Below are 20,173 nucleotides of genomic sequence, written 5' to 3'. Positions count from 1 at the left end.
CTAAGGGTGGGGTGATAGAAGAGGATGAGGGGAGACAGAGAATTACTATCTGAAGATAAAAGCCAAATATAAAAAATTAGAGCACTGAATTCATTAGTATAGATGCAGTCATGGCAATTCTTAGTTTCCTTCAGAGAAAATAATGAATACATTATAAACCCATATATTTTTAAATTAAGCAGTTAGTGTAATTTACATCAATGTGAGCACCCTATGTCATATGAAACAATCTTCTTAATAATGCAGTTGATAACATTTTAATGCTGTTAATTTGTAACTAATGATATTTAGAACTGTACATTAATTGAAACAGGAATAAGGTGTGAATTTCTAATAGAATTCTTTTTAATGTTCTTTTATATAACCACTGAAAGTTTTTAAATTAGCATAGATACAGTCATTCCAATTCTTAGTTTCCTTTGGATAAAATAATGAATAAATAATAAACCCATATATTTTTAAATTAAGCAGTTAGTGTTACTTACATCAGTGTGAGCATCCTATGTCGTACGAAGCAATGTTCTTTATAATGAAATTGCTAACATTTTTATGCTGTTAATTTGTAATAATGATATTTAGAACTGTACATTAATTGAAACAGGAATAAGATGTGAATTTCTACTCTTATTCTTTTTGTGTTCTTTTATATGACCTCTGAAAGAGTTTTTTTTTTCTGTTACCATCCATGTGAATTTTTTTTCACTTGATGTCCAGAACCATAAGATAGGAGTAAATTATATTATTTTAATAACCTGTTGGAGCATACCTTTATCAAGGCTCTACCTATGAGCTGTAATTCTGACTGCTAAATTTGATGTTCATATTAAAAACCAATATTGAGTAGAGTTAAATATTTTGTTTTAAACAATTCATCTGGTATGGGAAAACTCTGTTATTTAACAGACTTGTTTTCCATAAATCCAGACTGAACAGTTGACTGTTTACTTAAAGATGGCAAAATTTAACCTCTGTTCTGCTAAATGTGGTATGACCACTTTGCACTCAAATTTTTCAGGTTTGCAAGCAATGTATATACTACTGATATAATCCATTTTGTATCCTCAACTGCTTGGTTCATACTGACAGAAATTCTTTTTTTCTTCTTATTTCCTAAAATTGAAATGAAAGTATGGTGAAATGGGAGCACAGCTGTGAGTCTTTCTTCTCTTCCTTATTTGCAATCATAGGGACAACATAACAGCTATTTTGCATGTGGGGTGGGGGCCAACCTTGAAATTATACTTCTAAAAGGATTATAATATGAAATTGGAGACTATTTCTGAAATGTGAGCTTTAGCAATATCAGTCCTCCAACTACTGCTGGGAAGAAGAAGCAGTAAATAGAAGCTTTAGTATCAGCATTAATTTTGGAAAGGTTAGCACCTCTTTAATAACCAGTATTATTCTAATGGGTTTTTTAATCATATTTTCTTCTATAGCTTGGTGACAGTAAAAAGTAATGCAAAAGTAAAGATGACTTATTGTATTTTTATGGTAATCTGTTCACTCACCATATGTGTAGGCTGAGGTTAATAATAAATTAAGAAATACTTATCTACTTGCTTTTAAAAAGATTGCCTCTTGCTAAGAAGATCAGATGTAATACTTTTTGGGGTGCTGAAATGCCAGATGCTGTAGGCTCTTGTGGCCTGTGGCTGTATCTTGTTGCAAATGAATTTTTGAACAGATTTGTTATGACAGTATTCTTTCTTTTGGCATGTTTCTTCTATTTATTGTATGTCAGGAATGTAAATGCAGGCCATCATTTTGATTTGTAGCTAAATAAATGTACAGTAATAGATTATATGCTTTTTATATTTCTTCACATGGCATTATTTCTTTCTACAGTGGTACTATAAATATTATACTGGTTTGGTCCTTACAGTGTTCAGAAATATTAGAATTGTTTTAAAAGCTGCAGAAGAAATAATTTATTCCTTTATATTATATAGTGTGTCCTTACATTAAATCTCAGTCCCACCTTTCACAGCAGTGTGTTATTAAACAACTTGTTCTACTCAAGTTTTAATGATGCAGAGGGAAAGGTTGGATGGCCAAGGTGGGCATGGAAGAATTTGGACTGTCCCTCTACTTCTGGTCAGTAAATAGAACAAAAATGTGGATTTCCTGGTAAACAATTCTGCCCATTTTATTTACGCATGTTATGTATGCCATGTTAAATTGGATCAAGGCATCAAAGCTGAAACTGTACAAACATAATGCTTCAGTATTGTAGTTAGTTTCCTGTCCTGTCATTTCTTTTTACTGAACGGGTGAAATAATATGCTTTTGGAAAATGGCATTGAATAGTAAAAATAATGAAATACTTAAAAAGTGAGCTGTTTAAAAAGTAAGTAATACATTTTTAGTATGCAATATTTGTAAATTGTGTATTTCTAATAGAGTGTATGAGTTAAGGTGGAAAGAGGTTAAGAGGCAGTTTTGACTAACTGAATGCATTGTTTAGTTTTTAATCACTTGAGGTACTCTGTGGATTAAGATAAAATAAAAATCTTGTGGAGATGTCACTCAGCCTTTTTTTCCTTTTATGTAGAAGCCAACTAATGCTATTTTGACAGCACAAGTGAGACTTGATCAAAATGTCGTTGGCTGTGTCTTATTTTAAATCAAACAGAAATGGTGACATTTTATCGGAATAACTTTCTGGCTTAATTAGATGATTATGTAATCACTCCAGACCTCACACACCAACGTTTCCATTGGCTCAGGAAGGCTTGAACTTGGATCATAATCTTTAATCCTCATAGATTTATTATCTTCTCGCTGGTTATTGAACATTAAAGTGAAAAACCTATGCTTCACGGGGAAGAAAACGGAAAATATATCAGGTGGTTTTCAGTGTATCTTGTGCATTCTCATGGATAGGAAACGGTTCTGGTGGTACTTGATAAGCTCGTGTTTTGTGGCTCACCAGTGATGTGGGAATTGCAGTTTTGCAAACCCAGCTGTCTTAAGCCTTAATCATAAATGTAATGTTGTATTTTTTGAGTCTGTTTAGCCATACAACGGAATTAGAAGGGTGGGCTTTTTATCTTTGTTTTAAAGAGAGCTGGTTTGTTGTTCGTGTGATTAGTCTCATATGCAGGGTAGCTTCTGGCATGTGCAGGAGAGCAGCAGGATCCTCAGGCAGGGCCTGCAGCTTCAGCTCCTGTCTCCACAAACCCATGAGACTGAGGGAAGTCTGTCCACGTTTGGCATTTGCGTGGCATATGTATTTTCCCTTTTTGCTTGTTGGTACATATTTAGAGTGTTGTGCTGCCAGTCACTCAGTATCTGGTTCTCATCATGCCCAAACATGTTTCGGATGCAAAGCTGTAGGAAGGCTGACAGAATAGAAAGCCAAGTCCTTGATTTTCAGCACATTTTGGGAACAATAACTGAACAAACTTCCACTAGTTACAGGGTGGGAAGAAGTCTGGCAGAGGTACTGCTCTCTCCCTGTCTTGCTCTGTCCCTGGAGTTCATGGTCATTTTGTACCGCTGGAGACTTCTTCTGCATATTAGTGATTATTCAGTCTAATTGTCTTAAAATTAATGAAGTGAAAATTAATTTGTTATGTGGAAGAACTGCAAATTAAGTCTACAACAAAAGAGAAAACAGAAAAGGTTTTATCTAACACAGACCAAAGAAGGAATGTATTTTAAGTCGTATCTCATAGAAATTTTTAAGCTTTGAGGATTTCTGAGATAAAAGAAATCCAATTATTTTAGAAAGAAAATTGTAAAATCCCAGACAATGTCTAAAAGTATTTTTAATGTGTTACTAAAAAGTCATTAATGGCTTTCAGAAAAGTTGGTGTTCTTACTGCGTAGTCATCTTCACAGTCCTTGAAAGTTCGAGATTTCAACTGAAGAGATAATAAGACCTTTTCATGTTAAGATACTTTAAGCTAGGTGCTTTTTAAATTGACATTGTGAGTACTATGGCAATTTTAATATGCATACTGCTGCTTTTTGAATGAAAGAAGTCCAGTATGCTTCTGTAAGAAAAACATTCTATAAGTGTGATTCTTATGCTTAAGAAGGACTATATATGGCTCTGTAGCATTAGCCTTTGAGAAATACTTGCTAGATATAATTCAGTTTTATCTTGAGCATTATATATTATGTCCAAGCAGCAAGTATGAAGGTTAAGTGTTGAGAACAAGTGACTCTTAACAGCAGTAAAACATGCAGAAAAAAATAATAATAACAGTTGTAGTTGTAGTTGATATTATTGATATTGTTGTTATTCTTTAGATATAGATTTTGTCCTCTGGTAGTTAATAGCAAGCCAAGAAGTTCTGCAAGTGACAGGTTATTGAGCAAAAGTTATTTTGAAGGAAAATAATCTATCATAAACTTGTACTTGAAAAATTTACTATTGAGGTTCATTAAACTGTGAACAGGGTAAATAACATCAAAGGATGGATCAGTCCTGAGATTTCCAGCGGGTAGGTGCAAATGAGAAGAGGTGTAAGAGAAGTAATTGAGTTACGAGAAGTGAGCTCATTTCACAAGACACTAGGAGAGCTTGTCTTGCTTGATGGAGTGGGGGACTACTACATGTAAACGTGATGAAGGAATTAGCATCAAGAAAATGAGAAAAATTCTGAAAAGCCAGCATGTGTTGGGTGGAGCAGTTTGGGGGCTTTGTTTTACAGTAATAAGAGTGCCTCCAGCTAATTTTTAATTGTGTCAAACTGTTCTAGCATTAATTCAGCAAAGAGGCTTTTTAAAATCCTATAAGCACTGAAAATACAGTCTGCCTGTGTTGTGATACTGTTCAGTCTTTTATTTTGACTAGCATCACTTGTTTTCTGACTTAACCTACTCATCAGATTACTGGGGAGTAGGAACATACGAGTATTTGAACAACTTCTGAAATCTGTTGGGCAGAAAATTTTCTTTCATAAGCTGTTGGTTTGTGAGTTTCTTGGGAACTGCTGCTCTTCCATCTACAGAAGGTGAAAATAGCCCTGTGGTATAAATTTAGTCATTGATGACTAACCTGAAACTTTCTTGTATATATAAATGTAAATTTGATATATATAAAATGTAAACTGGATCCCTGTTCCAGTGATGTCCTTACCCATTAGTCTAAGTTGCTGTTTTGATATAGAAGGTAATACGGCATCTGGTTGCTGGCAGAGGCTACTGTAGAGTGTCATATATAAAGCCACAAGATTTTATGTAACTGTTAACTTTGTTAAAAAGGTCAAGTCTTAGAAAAATGTGGGAAAGCTTTTTGATTTATCATTGCCAAAAGCCTTAAACCACATCCCAAGGCCCAAATCCAATTTGGATTCCTTCAGAGATGACAAAAGCTCCAAATATCACTTACTACTTTAAAATGCTCTGATCTTCAACTCAGTCTGGTCATTTCTGTGAGGAACATGCCTCTTCATATTCTAAGCATAGGGGACAGGATAAAATTCAATAAAAATGTTTAGTTTTTTTTTTTCATTTCCCTGTGAAAAATTAAATTTTCAATTAAAAAACATCTCTATTTGCTAGGAATGCATATTTACCATGAAGAAAAATATGCTGGTTTACCTTTGATTTTTAGTTCCATGTAGTATGTGATATTTTCTCAATTTTATGTTTTAAGAAGCTCTGTGAAAAATGCTAGATAATTTGTGTAAACATGGAGTTTCTGTACAATGTAGCATTGTTTTTAGAAGTGTCTTGCTGCTTTTTTTCTGTAAGTACGAGTTGCTGTCTTCCCTCTGTATTTGTAAATGGAGCATCAGGGGACAGCAGAGTGATCTCTTATGTCATGACCTGAAAAGAAAATGTAAAAAGCTGTGTGCCCTCCCTTCCAGAGTTTTGGACAATTGCCAGAACTTTTCATTAAAGCCCACAAGCAGTAGTTCTAGGACAGTTTTTCCTTTAAAAGATATGCGGATCACCGAGCTAGCATCTCTAGTGGGATGTAGACAGATTTGCTCTGACAATATAATGCGCTTTGCAAGCTTCTATTTTAAGAATTCTTTGTGTTGTGACTTTTTAGAGACTATATTGGACAAATATTTTGTTTCTCTTAGGAATCTTACACTTCAGGAGGCTCCAAGTTCATACTGACATTGCTAAATTCTGCAAGTTAAAAAAGTTTGTATATCTAGAGAAGTATTTTTCATTACAGTTCTTTTATATTTCATAGTTCAGCTACTTCACATAGTTATTTTCTGCTGTTACCTCTGGGCTAGGTGTAGTCCATCTGCATAACACTTGAAAAGTTAGTAACTGCACAACTCATCTCTTTACAAAAATACTGAAGTGATCTGAAAGTGATCACCCCCCCTTTGCTCTGGTACAAGCAGTGGTGAGGCTGCACCTCAAATACTGTGTTCAGTTTTGGACCTCCCACTACAAGGACATTGAGGTGCTGGAGTGTCTCCAGAGAAGGGCAGTGAAGCTCTTAAAGGGTCTAGAGTGCAAGTCTTAGAAGGAGCAGAACTGTGGTTATTTAGTCTGGAGCAAAGGAGGCTCAGAAAGACCTTGTCGCTCTCTACAACTAGCTGAAAGGAGGTTGTAGTGATGTGGGGATCGGTCTCTTCTCCCAGGTAACAAGTGACAGGACAAGAGGAAGCGGCCTCAAGTTGGGCCAGGGGAGGATTAGGTTGGATATATGGAAAGAAGATTTCTTCCCTGAAAGGGTTGTGAGGCACTGGAGCAGGCTGCCCAGGGAGGTGGTTGAGTCACCACCCCTGGAGGTGTTTAAAAGATGTGTAGATGTGGTGCTTAGGTACATGGTTCAGTGATGGACTTGGCAGTGTTAGGTTAGTGGTTGGACTTGATCTTCAAAGTCTTTTCCAATCAAAATGATTCTGTGAAAAAATCTTGAGTTTTGTATTCATCTTCAGGATTAGTGCAGCAGGGGCAGTGAAAGTGCAGATAGCATGTCTGTTTGCTGCCTTACTTGATAGGCTTCAGTTCTGACCTCTAGATCTTTTCTTGAATGAGAAGGTAGCTCAGTTTCTGGGCTACAACGGTTATTCCTTTTTTTAAATTTTGTAATTTTTTTAATTATTATTTTTAGCATTGAAACAAATATAATTTGTAATGACTGAGTAGTTGAGTAGCTTGTGTTTTGGGAGGCAGGGAAGTAGTGGTATTAATTTGCTGTATAACCCCAGTCGCTCAGTATCACTTCTACTTTCAGTACTGCTGATACGACTAGTTAACTCCTTCCTTTCTCTCAGATCTGTCAGGTCTGGTTCCTGTAGGTGAATAAAGGTGAAGGATGAAACCTTTCAACTACTTAGGACTATTGAATATTTAAGAGAACATTAAATGTGAAATGCCCTACATTGAAGTCTTACTTTAAACGTGAGCAGAACTCACCGTCTCCTGATCCGATCATGAGAGGTATTTGCAAATAGAGGATCATCACATGTCCTATACTACTGTAGGGTGGTTGTTCTAAATATATATTCTTCATTTTACCCGTGGGTTTAAAAATGACACATCCTGGTTTAATTTCTACATATATTACTGTGTGTGCATTATAAAATGCAATCTCTCTCAGGCTTTTATCTGGTATTTTTCCCCTATGCTGAGTATCATAATTCAATTTACTGTTTGGAAATCATTAAACTAGTGTTAGAAAAAGCAGGCCATCCATCTTTAATATCTGCTGATATGATTACAGTTGTCACTTTAAAAAATGGATTGTAATAGCAGTATGCAAGCATACAATTTCTGACCTATTTTGAATGGTAAGTGGAAACTGCTGCCTTGCAAACTTCTTCAGCACAATGCAATTCATTCCTGCCCTCTAGTACTTATGGTTGTCGTATGTGAAATTACTTGTAATACATTGAGTACAATGCATTTGTACTTAAGTTCATGTGTATACATCTATCTTTATTAAAATTGACGTAGGGGTTTTGCATCATTATATATATATTGCAATATATAAATTTAATTCATAAAAATTAACTATTGAAATACATATGCATGTGTTATTTTATTTAAGATAGATTAATGGTGAAAAAAATCCCTTGTTCAGAATATACATAGACAAACTAGCATTTTACAGGACCTGATAGTTCAGATTTTTGAGTGAAAGAAAGGAACTAATTGATGCTTCATTAAAATCTGTGAACTTGTATATTATGGTTGGCTGTGAAGAGCTGATTGCTTTCTTGACTAATGCTCCAAATTTACCAATTTTATTTTGAAAATGCAGTTTTGATGTATTATCAAGTCTTAGTGCTTGCTTTCTTCCTTCTGGACAAAAATCTCAGCACGTTGTGGTTAGCTTCATCTCTGTGTGATGCAGGCACTGCTTGATGTTGATACTGCATTTACTGCATATATAAATACATGTATCGTCAAGGGAACTTGGTTAATAAATAAGATATGCATGAAAAATAGTTTAAAAGGAATAATATCAGCAAGCGTATTTCAAAATAGGGGGCTTTTTACCAAACATCTACAGTTTTATAGAGCATGAAATTATAATAATGATACTTGGGTTCCTTATGTATGCTTGAGTCCTTATTAGCCTTGAATAGTCACTATTATAAACAGACTTGATAGTTTGTAAGAGAATCACAATAGGTTGAAGTTCAACACTTGCTGAACACCTTGTTACATCATTCTTTCAATCCTGAAGGCAAAATATTTGTACCAATAGTACAGAAATTGCCCCCACAGTATTTCTCAGGTGATTTCCACCCCCACCTCAAGCCTTGTTTAAAACACCCAGTATATTCAGGAACTGATATTGAGGGCAGGGCATGTACCAGATGCTGTTCCTGCTGTGTTTCTTGTGGAAGAGCTGATAGCTGTGATGCTCTTCATGTTCCAAAGGTCTCTTGCGAGCCAAGCCATAGGACAGATAAGATCATTGCTGTGTTAAAGCCTTGTGAGGGGTTTGTTCTTTAACTGCTCTTCACTATCTCATCTTGCCTATCTTACTTAGGTTTTGAAAGGCATCCCAAAGTCTTAAGCATCACGTTTGGATCCCATAATATTCTTTGTAACCCACTTCCATGAAATTTAATCTTTTACTTAAAAAAATAAATTCTAGTCTTCATGACTATGAACTAAATTTTCCCTCTGTGAAGTCAGTGAAAGCAAATGCAGTGTCATCTGTTGAAGTCTAAAGCAGCAACTAAGAGATAAGAAATGTTCTCCTTCAGTCTCTGTTGAAAGCTTAAATCTCAAGCTTCATAATTTTATTTTTGTGTTAGTGTAAAACAGAAATACTGTTGGTTGCTCTAAAAAGGAGGGAACAAATCTCTTTGCCCATGGAAACTGGATTCTGTTGGGGCTGACAAAGCAGATGTATAGTGACAGGAAGAAAGGAGAAGGAAACAGGGCAGATATAATGGTGGCCTGAAGGCATTGTTTTCCCACTGTCATGCTGAATGTGCTAGGAACAAATAATTTATATTTAATAAAGGCCATATTGTGTTCTAATGATATCCTTCTCTAAAATTAGTGGGTGTTTGGCTTTTGAGAGGCATATTATGCAAGCTTAGATATTAAAGTGAGGAAAAATTGGCCACTGACTAGGACCAGCATAACTCTGCTTCCAGTTTATCCTAATGATTTAAAACTCAGCGGTTCTACCTTCTTTTTCAGAATCACAGTGCAGTTCTGTAGGAGCTCTTTGAATTGCTACAGGTATGGGTGGCTATACCTGTTGTAAAGGTGTGGCATGTGATTGTCATTGCTTTGGAAAATGGCACCTAATGCAGAGAGGTTCTGTTTAGAGAAATAGAGTAATAGGTAAGAAATTTAACTTTTTCAGAAATCAACTGCTCGTTTATGCTGTGGAGGAAACGTGCATGCATTTTGTGAGGTTTGAAGTACTCCTGACTAGTTACTGCTAAACTATTCTAAAGAACAAAATTTAAAATTTAATTAGTAGTGCCTTGTACATACTCAGGAGCTAAAGTAAATATTCTAATTTTAGTAATCTGTATTTTCAGTTGGCCTAAAGATTAAGTTTTTTAAACTGCATGCAGATGGTCGAAGTAGGTTGATACATGTGTCAGGGAAATTAATTCTGCATTTTGTAATGTGTTGCATCACAGGCACAAAAAAGGGCTTGCTGTCCTAAGAGGTGGCAGGAGATGTTGCAGACTTGCATGGGCATACATGCACTGTAAGAAATGAAGGTGGGGTGTAGTAGGTGAGAGACAGATTTCAAATAGCTGCATATATTGAAAGGAATGATCTCATAAGAAGCATTATTTTACAGGCTTCAGTCATATTTATATTGACTTTCCTCTTCAGTCAGCACCTTTTCTTTTTCCTTCCCCCTTGCAAGTGCTTTTAATAAGCTTCCTGAATTTCTGCTTTTATTTACTCCTCACTGTCACTTTGATGTCTATACATCCTTTAGGTGGGTTTTCTTTGTTTGCTTGAGCAAGATATGGTATTCTAGGTGTCATCTGTCAGTTCATTTTTACTACAGGCATCGGGTTTAGTCATTGATGGTCACGGTGTGTGCTTTCTGTCTCACTTGTAATTGCTCCTACAGTCTCTTGGTTTTTTTGTCTGACAGAGTAGCTTCAATAGTGTGTCATTCTTTGGTAACTGATGATTTTATTGCAGTGGCTTTTTGTTCTTGGTGTTTGATTTCAATATGGCAAAGCCGTCTGTGTCTCTGTTTTAAATTTCTTTCTCCTGGTTAGTATTGTTTTTCTCCTCACAACTTGTTTAATCTCTACCAGGCTTGAGAAATACAGAATAAAAAGGGCCATATCTTATTTATTAGCTCTTTTAGACTATCTGAATTGCCAGTTGCCCTTCCCTTCTGCCCATGCCCCATCTTAATTTCTTTTATTTTGTCTCCTTTCGTATTTCTCTCTTGTTTACTGCTCCACTGATGCATTAGAAACATCATGCATCTGCTCCATCCTCTCCCTCCTTTGCTGCGTGGGTGTCCCTCTTTTTGTTATACATGCATTGAGGTGTTGGGCTAAGCAACTAATAGTTGCTTAAACCTAGTAAGTCTTATGTTGTGTTAGTGATAATGATTTCTCCTAATAAGAAGCAGGTGAAAAACTGTGAACACTAAATATCTTATATCTTAATTAAGCCCTTTTTATGAGGATACAAATCACCTAGTTTTACTTAGTTATGTTAACCAGTAAAACTCGCCTAGCTGTGTTTAATCCCAATGAATTTAACTATTAATCTCAATTAAATTAATCTATTAGTCTAACGATACCAAGGTCTTTGGTCTTGCACACATGAGAAAAGACATGCCAAATTTTTGCAAAATTTCTTTAAAGTAACTTAACACAATATGTGAAAATTCATGTTGTATTCACTTAAATCAATTTGACTCTGATTTGAATAGCAAAATTTAGAAATGAATTTATTTTTTACTGCAAAGCAATGAGCATAGTTGAAAATGACACGTCATTTTGTGCCTTATGCTACCATTGATGAATTCATGGCCAAGCTGCAAAAATAGGTTTGATTTGCATCAAGAGTGAACCTGGTTGCCATTATGGTGTTACTTGGAGCTGACAGTGTGGTTTTACACCTGATGTCCATTCTGTGCTGGCTGCAGGAGGACAGATGATGGATGATCTTTAAAAAAAACAACTAACCAACCAAAAACCACCAGAAGGGTTTCTTTGTAACTGTGAAACTGTTTGATCTAGAAGACAAAAGTACTGAGACTTTTGTACTCAGCCAGCAGTGCTTTCTTGGTGTGGCAGTGTCAATTTGATCTAATATCATAAAATCAGGTTTGATCTTTGGGGTAATGGGGATCACCCTTAACTTTGCTTTCTAAAAGAACAGACATTGCAAAACTGTAGAAACTGTAACGAATTAGCAGTAAAATTGTGGAAGGGATTTGACACTATATATAATGATGACACTATATACAGTGATGACGTTTATTCCATCTTCAAGATTTTAACTTGCAAGTTTGAACAATTTAGAAAAATTCTGCTAGAAGATTGCATGCAAATAAGTCAGCAAGCCAGTGGGAGCAAATCATCTTTCAAGACACACTTTTTTTCCCTCCAAAAAGATTTATCTTAAATATTTTTCAAGATCATCAAAAGAGTTGTATTCTTACAGTTGAGCTACTTAAAGACAGTTATGTTTTGAAAGTTGGACGTTTCCTCTGGGATGCTGGTTTTGTTAAGGTTTAGATGCATGGAAGAAATCTTAAATTGTTTAATTAAAAATTTAAAACTGGATATCCTTTCTTTAGAACAGAATACTGAAAATCGCCTTACCTCTGTATCACAATCCATGCCCTAACTAAGCAATTTTTCTCTATCACGTAAGCCATTTTGTTTTTTAAAAAAATGTTGTATGAAAAAAAAAAGCAGTGATGTATATTTCTGCACTTTTATAATAAGATACCCTGTTTCTTGTTATATAATGCCTTTCCTTAATTGAAAATGAGGCATTTTAGCTATGAAAATGAGTAATATATTCTGAAAATTTTGCTTGAAGTTCAGCCACACACATGGTTCTGTTTGAAATTTAGTATGAATTTTGTTTTGGTTGCCTTCCTTTTATTATGCCCCTATAGATATTGCTGCCCATTTGGCTGAAAATAAAAGGAATCTATTAATTGAACAACACTTCTGTAAGATAGTATTATAATGTAGTTTGAAGAGATTATAAAGAGTCTGTCATTGCTAGTATTGCAAATTAGCTTACTGTTAAATAGCACTATTACGTGTTCAATTTTTTAAAAGAATGATGCCTTTTTTTTTTTTTTTTTTTTTTGCATTGGGGAATTTAGGGATTTTTAGAATAAGCTGGTCTGTCATAACTGATGCAGCTTAATGAATATGCAGTACTGCATGTATTTTAAAATGCCTCAGCTGGTAACATGTCCCTGATGCAAATTAGTCCCCTCTCATAACATACTATTTTATAGAAACTGTTTGGAGCCTTTTGGATGCTAGCTTGTTAGAGGCAGCAGTACTTCAGATCTGTTTTGCCAATCATACCAAACAAAGGTGTTTACTCACCACTGGGATTGCTAAAGATAGCCTGTAGTGTGATTCATTTGGAGACATTACTGAATAGTGTTGAACTGGTCAGGATTTGTAACCTAGTGGTCCTTTTTAACTTCTACAAATTAATAAAAACCAGCATGGTGAGTGAGTAGCAACTTTTTTTCTTGTATTGGAGAAGTCGTTTTGACAGAAATGGGAGAGAAAAAAGACAAAGTTGTCAAGAAAAAACAAATACTTCAAGTATAGCATGTGTGCTGCTGATAAAGTGATTGGCTTATGGTCTTTTTAAAATGTTACTGTATGTGAACTGTCTACATTGTAAACAAACTAGGCTTCTATGTGAGGAAGTGCAGGATTTCACAAGTGGTCCTGCAGTTCTAACTACTTGAACATTAGGTTGAATTTGTAGAATTTTTCCCCAATTATACTTAAAACAGAAAGAAGTTGAAAAAAAAAAAAGAACCAAACCCACAAAAACAATCAAACAACAACAACAACAACAAAACCCACAGACAAAAAACCCCAGCAAAAATCCCCCAGTGCTTTCTACTATTTTTATTCATTTTGTAGTTAATCCCTGGTCCTTTTGCACTGATTGAGCCTACTCCAAATAAGTAGACACGCATGTTGCAGCAGAAGGACCTCATGTACATCTTTGGACACAATCTGTTTTTGCTGAAAGAAGGGGTGTATTTGTTGCTTGTTTCAAGTGTGAAGTTTAGGCGTTGTTAAAGCTCTGTTTAGGTTTTAGTGCTGAAGCCTTAATGTACTATACACGATCAGAAAACCCCTGCTGATAACTGAGTAGTAGATCTTGTAGTTGATTGCAGGAACACTCACAGGCTTTGTGCTTTCAGAACTTTAGTTTGATGACTGATTCAGACAAGAGAGGCCTGATTATTTGAAATGCTTTCCAGCATCAAATACTTCAAGTATAATTTGAATTTGCAAAATTATCTCCTTCACTATTGAAGAGTTCTGATGGACATAGAAGCTTCATCATTTGCCACACATTTGTAAAGCAAATCTGTTATAAAAGGCAGTTTTCATAATGCATACTGAATGTGTTACCAAGGGGAAGAGATGTGAAAAAAATAAAATTCTCTTTCAACTGGTCACATAATTTTTTTATGAAAGGTAGAGGTTTTTTTATTTTCTGATTCTGATTGAGCAATCATTGCTTATGGTACCTAAGACTTGTATTAAAGTATCTTAAAAAAAAGCCCCCTTTAAGTCTAACATATGTCACTGTCAACATGAAGTAAGTAAGATTAGACTGAACTGTACTGAGACTCTGAATCAGCAGCTTATTTCTTTTGGCTCTGAAGCCTGTAGGATTCTTTGGCAGGCTCTACCCCTTCCTCTGGAGACCGAGGTGTATCTTGCATGTTCAGATCAAAAACTGGTTCTTCTGAAAACAATATATGGATTAAAACAGTTAGTAAGAAAGAAAATAGTTTATTCACCTTCAGGTTTTTTGAGGCGGGATTTAGTTAATCAGTGAATGCTATTTTCCACTAGTCTGTGTATCTGAAGATGGTTCTAGTTTGGGTGAAGAATAGGTTCACCAGAACAAGAGTGTGGTGCTTGGTGTAATTCTTAAGGACAAGTGAAAGCTGATACCTGCTGACTGATTTGCCATGTTGTGAACCCATAACTTCAACATGTGTACAATATGTTGGGACAGCAAAGCAGTATCTCATAACTTATTTATGTATCTACACGTGCCCATAATTTGATCTAGAAAGCAAGTATCTTGGAGTTGTGCAAAGGTTAAGATTGGCACTATTCTGATAGTAGCAGAAGCCATTTGCCTCATCTTTAAGAGCCTTCCAGTTCCAAAACAAAGGTGGTTATCTTTTCGGAATGGAAAATAGCAATAAAATTATTTGATAGATCAATTTGTACCCGGATGATGGGATGTTATTAATCTCACTTGGGACTGTTTCATGGACTGCTGCAATGCTGTGGTTTCTATTTTAAGCACTTTGGGCTTAGATTCGGTATTGATGAGTTTTTCTATTTGAAAATGAGTATTTTGAAGTGAGACAGAAAAAAAACGGTAATTGGAGAGTGTATGTATCCAATACAGCTTTTCATGACAGGAGTCTAGTGCTGAGTCATTTGAAATGTTTGCAAGTATAATTTCTGTAATAGGATTTTTCTGTAGTGCGTGGGTAGATTTTAAAGCTGGATTGTCTTCACAAATAAACCTATATATACTGAAGATATGTGTGACATTGTCAGGTTTATTTAGGGTGAAAATAAATATTTGCAGCTTACTAACAGAATTGCTGTTCTTACAATACCATAAATGGTGGATTTACAGGGAGGCAGGAAACAAGCATGTGAGCTCAGATGGTTTTAATGTTGTTTACTTAAAACTTAATTTCTGTGCTAGGGAGGTTCAGCTTAATGTTATTCTTCCCTTCTCACCTTTTCTTCTCTCTCAGTTGAGTAGAAATGTGACTAAGGAAGAATGGGGGAGTTCGAAGACCCTCTTCCTAGCAGAGCTTGTCCTGTGCAAATTGAGGAGGATCCCACTGAAGTCACATTGCTAAATCCTGTCTTCTAGAAGGACAGATATTGTCACTTAGTTTTCTTGGGACCATAAATGAAATTGAACCAGGAAACTGGAAGATGGTGAGTTGTAGATTTGTTAACCCAAAAGCAGTCAAGTCTGGGCCTCCTTCAAGCTTTTGCTGTAGCATTATCATCCTTTGCAAGACATGCATTTGCACATCTGAAGGTAAGAAAATACTGAAGCAAGTGTGGAAAAAGACCCCTATTGTGCTGTAAAACAGTATATTCATGATAATTTTGTCTATGGTTCAAACAATTTTAAACAATTCTAAAATTGCTCCTGATTACCACATTTACAGACATGAAAATTTGGCTGCTCTTAATTTTAAAAATTCAAGAAGTAGCCATATGCACTGGGGTTTCAGGATGTTTTTTATGAGAAATAAAGTGGCCAAAAGCATCTTTACTGTTTCTGAACCACAGTCGATCTAGTTCTGAAACAAGAGTCCATTATGCTGCTATGAACAACCTTGCAGAGGAATCCTCAGCCTGGTGTATTTTTAAGCTTGCAGAGAATAGATAAAGGTGAAAGCAATCCAAAGAATAAATTGTGGCATATAGCTGCTACGTAGGATGTTCTGTTTGTTTTGTTGCAAAAAAGTACAGCTTGTCAAGGCAGGATTTAAGCTTTTATATAAAACTTCAGGTGCTCAAGGCTTGTCTGACTCCCTAAATCAATTAATTACAGTGTGGGCCATCTTTAACTGTTTAAAAAACCGTATGATCCCAAACTGCGTGTATTCTGTCCATAGCTAGGGTATATTCTCACCTATAATAGCAAGCCACTGGTCTGCCTTGGAAAAGTCTTGTCATACTTTCCAAGGCTTTAAAAAGTACAAGAGAGCTGAAGAAAACTGTGAAAGTAAAATAAATGTAAATGCAAGAACTTTTGGTTCAGCTGACCTAAAATATACTAATTCTGTCAAGCTCTAATATTCTTTTCACATACTGTGAGGCATATGATTATGAAGTTTATGTGGGTGTTTTGTTTTTTTTTAATTCTAGATGTATTTACATTTTTAGAACCAATTCATACATTTCCTGTTTGGTAGAGCGTATTTTTAGTATCTCTTCATTATGATGATTTCCTGGTAGCCAAGTTTGGAGTTATGTGGGAACCTTTTCCCAAGCTGTGTTTCCTGTTGCGTTGGTCGGAAGCTGTTTCTTCCTCCAGGTGCTGCTTTAGTAACTGGAATCTTGGCATACACAGGCAGCTATTTTTGGTGGTTTATTCTGATATTTATTTAGGCTCATTCTGTATTTTTTAAGGATCTCAAGTAAGAAGTTTGTTTGTTTAGAGAGAATTTCCCACATAAGCCAACTTGTTGAAACTGTTCATTGGGCAACTTAAAATAATTTCTTTGCACTGGTAAAACCTCTGGTTTTCCTCTTGACTAGATGATTTCTGGGCTGATCAGAGATTTCCTATTCCGATGTGATCTGTAAAAACAATAGTTAGAAATTATCAAGGAATACATACAGTCATTTTTAATACCTGATTTTAATGAAGAAATATTTTAATTAAAATCATTTTTACAATCTTAATTTTAGTAAAATACCCATAATGAAAATTCAGGCTTTTGAGAGTTGTCAGACAGTAAATCTCATTTGGAATTATCTATATTTGTTCCTACAGAGGTGATCTTTCTGTCATTGAAGTCCAGTGAAATCATGACTTAATGTTCTTGTGAATCCGGACTTTATTTTTTTGATTGTAATTATTTGGCTGTACCTTGTTTTCTTTTCACTCGTCTTTGGAAGAAGGACTCTGCACCTAATTTACATATTTTACAATTTTTTTTTTTCCAAGTTTTACCAGCAGTCTCTCCCACGTGTCAGCAAAGTATAGTGCAAGTGTGCTCTGGTGGGCTTCCTCCCTCATATTATAAACGTGTATTCTAAATTCTGTTAAGAATAATTTAAACATTTTTGAGAAAAACTGCATTATTTGAAGCACTCCCAGATGTCTTGTCTTACTTTGATATTTTTACTTAGAAGGGTATGTAACAAGGCAATTGCAAGTATAAGTTGCTAAGTTACAATGCACTTGAAAAGTTACCTGTCTGTCTTCTGTTGTCTGTTTTAAAGCTATTTTTGTTCTGATTTTTGAAGGCTTTCAGTGGTTTAGTGAATAGCCAGCTTACTAACAGGTTTTGACAGTCTCACACTGTAATCTTGTGGCTGAATGATGCTGTTACAGTCTGGGTGGATGGGCAACAAGATGGATAAATAACCGGTTGACTTAAAGGGTAGTGGTTAATGGGTCATACTCCACCTGGGGGCTGGTAACAAACAGCAGGCAGGTCTTTCCTGCAGGAGGTGGTGAAGCACACTCTCCCTGGGTTTGCAGATGACACCAAACTGGGGAGGTCAGTCAATAAGGGCAAGGGCAGGGCTGCCATCCAGGGGGCCCTGGAGAGGCTGGAAGAGTGGACTGAGGGGAACCTTGAGAAGTTCAACAGGTAGGATGGCAAAGCCCCATGCCTGGGCAGGAAGAGCCCCTGCAGCAAGACCAGCTGGGGACTGATTAGACAGCAGCCCTGAGTGAAGGCCCTGGAGGTGCAGTGGGCAGCAAGCTGGGCACAGGACAGCAGTGTGCTGGGGATCTGGGGAGGCCACAGCATCCTGGGCTGTATGCACAGGAATGTGGCCAGGAGATGGAGGGAAAGGATTATCCTCCCCTTCTCAGCATGTCTACATGCTGTGTCCAGTTTTGGGCCTGGCCCCCTCAGTACAGGAGGAACATAAAAAACCTGGAGTGAGTTCAATTAGGGGTACTTGAGACTCTGATATCTTTAGTGAAAGCAGAAATCCCTTAGAAGAATATTTGCATACATTTGATGGTCTGGTTGGATGAGTTTACAAAAAAATCAGGTGAACTATAGAGGGGATGGAAAAAAGACATTTAGTCTGAGCTCCAGGGTTTTTATTACTCTCTGTCTTTCCCTTTTTAGGGAGATTATATAGTTCTTCTGAGAACTATAGTAACATAATTAATTGAAGGAATGCAAATTGATTGTATAACAGTATGAAAGCAGCAAAAAAACATTTGGGCAACTTGACATCTTTCACATTCTGTGTAAGGGATGTGTTAGCAATCTCAAGAACCAGTGTTTTCAGTTACTGAGGTGTTTTTTTTTGTAGTCATTATTCTAATTATATTTTTTAACCATACTTATTTAGGAAAGTTATTGTTTATAACTGGAAAATGGTTTACATTAAAGTGTAAAATGGTCATTTAGCTTATTGGTTGGATAGAAACATTAGCTAATATGACAGAATTTTAGTTTGTAGCAAATCTCAATCAGGCATATGAATGATATAAAAAAGGGTCCTTAACACTTAAGGTATATATAAGCTATTATAAGGTATATATAAACTACTGTAATTTGCTCCTTCGAAGTCTGGATTCATCTAGTGTCTAGTTCAAACACTTAAGATATGGGAGAGAATTTTTCCAAGAAGTGTATAGTTAATTTCTAAATGAAGTATAAAGTCATTAAGAAATTATCTTTCATGTGGTCCTGCCTTTAATAAATCTATCTTGTTAAAGGAGTACAGAGTCTGCTTAGCACAGTTTGTGGCTGCAGAAAGGTATCTGGAAATGTAAACTGAAATGTGAAAACATGGATGTTGTACCAGATAATATTATTATACTCCTAGTCTTGTCTTGATTTGTAAGTCTTTGGCCTATTTTAACAGCTAGTGTTGGTTTTCTCCCAGTAAAAAGGCTGAGAGGGGGAATGCCTATAGAGAAAGTTAGTGCATTAAGGGCTACACTCTGGGCACTGATTTTTATTTTTTTTTCTTTGACCATTAAGAGCAAAGAGTAGTGCTTTTAATGATGGGAATTAGCTGGTGCAGTTTTCCAGGTCCTGTTAGCTGATACAGGCAGATCCACAGGGGCAGAAGCGGGTGATGGCTACAGCTTTTCGTCCTGTTGAGGTGTTTGGAGGAGTCACTGCCTGAAACTTTGTGATAAATCCTCACCTGGCTGGAGAAGGTGAGAGCAGGGCAGCTCCTTGGTAGGGCTGCTCGGCCCCAGAGGCTGCTTCAGGCTGGGGTGACTGGCTCCAGGGTGGTAGAACCAACTTCCATGCTCCAGGGTCTGCGGAACAGGTCAAAATGTAGGCGGCTTGTGGGATGGCACACAAGGGTCAGGAGAGTGCCTGGTCCAGCAGTGTTGGAGAAAATGGAGTGTGGCTGGGAGAAAGCAGGCTGGAAGCTGCAGTGTGGCTGGGAGGGGGGTGGGCTGCAGGCTGGCCGTGGGGCTGCTCCTGGGGAGGGGGCAGAAGGCTGTTCCTCAGCACCTGAGTTCCCAGTTTTTAAGAAATATTTTGCCTGCTTTTAGTTCTGTGCTCTTGAAAGCCATAGCTGGTCTAGAAGTGAAATTGCCTTTTATTTGGATTATCATGGCAACTCCTATGTCTGCATCTAGTTGTGAGTTAGCATTTTCTGTGTAGTCTGTCTGCTTTTTTTTTTTTTTTTTTGCACACAGCAGTGTGATTGAGAAATAGGTGCAGTTACTAGTCCAAAGGTACAATTTTATGGTGAAGAGAAAAATGCAGTAGTATTTTAAGTGTATCAGGTCTCAGTTTGCATCCTAGGAATAATTCATACGTGGACAT

The 20,173-nt window shown here is 36.4% G+C and overlaps 1 protein-coding gene across 1 annotated transcript in view; it reads left to right on the top strand.

Moving 5' to 3' along the window:
* Positions 1 to 20,173, top strand: part of DTNBP1 (dystrobrevin binding protein 1) — a 70,642-nt gene that overhangs the window by 42,981 nt on the left and 7,488 nt on the right. The gene's annotated exons all lie outside the window — the stretch shown is intronic.

Source organism: Apus apus, chromosome 2 (assembly GCF_020740795.1).
Source record: "Apus apus isolate bApuApu2 chromosome 2, bApuApu2.pri.cur, whole genome shotgun sequence".
Lineage (NCBI taxonomy): Eukaryota > Metazoa > Chordata > Aves > Apodiformes > Apodidae > Apus > Apus apus.
Note: the sequence above shows the minus strand (reverse complement) of the source record. Positions and strands in the feature narration are given on the sequence as shown.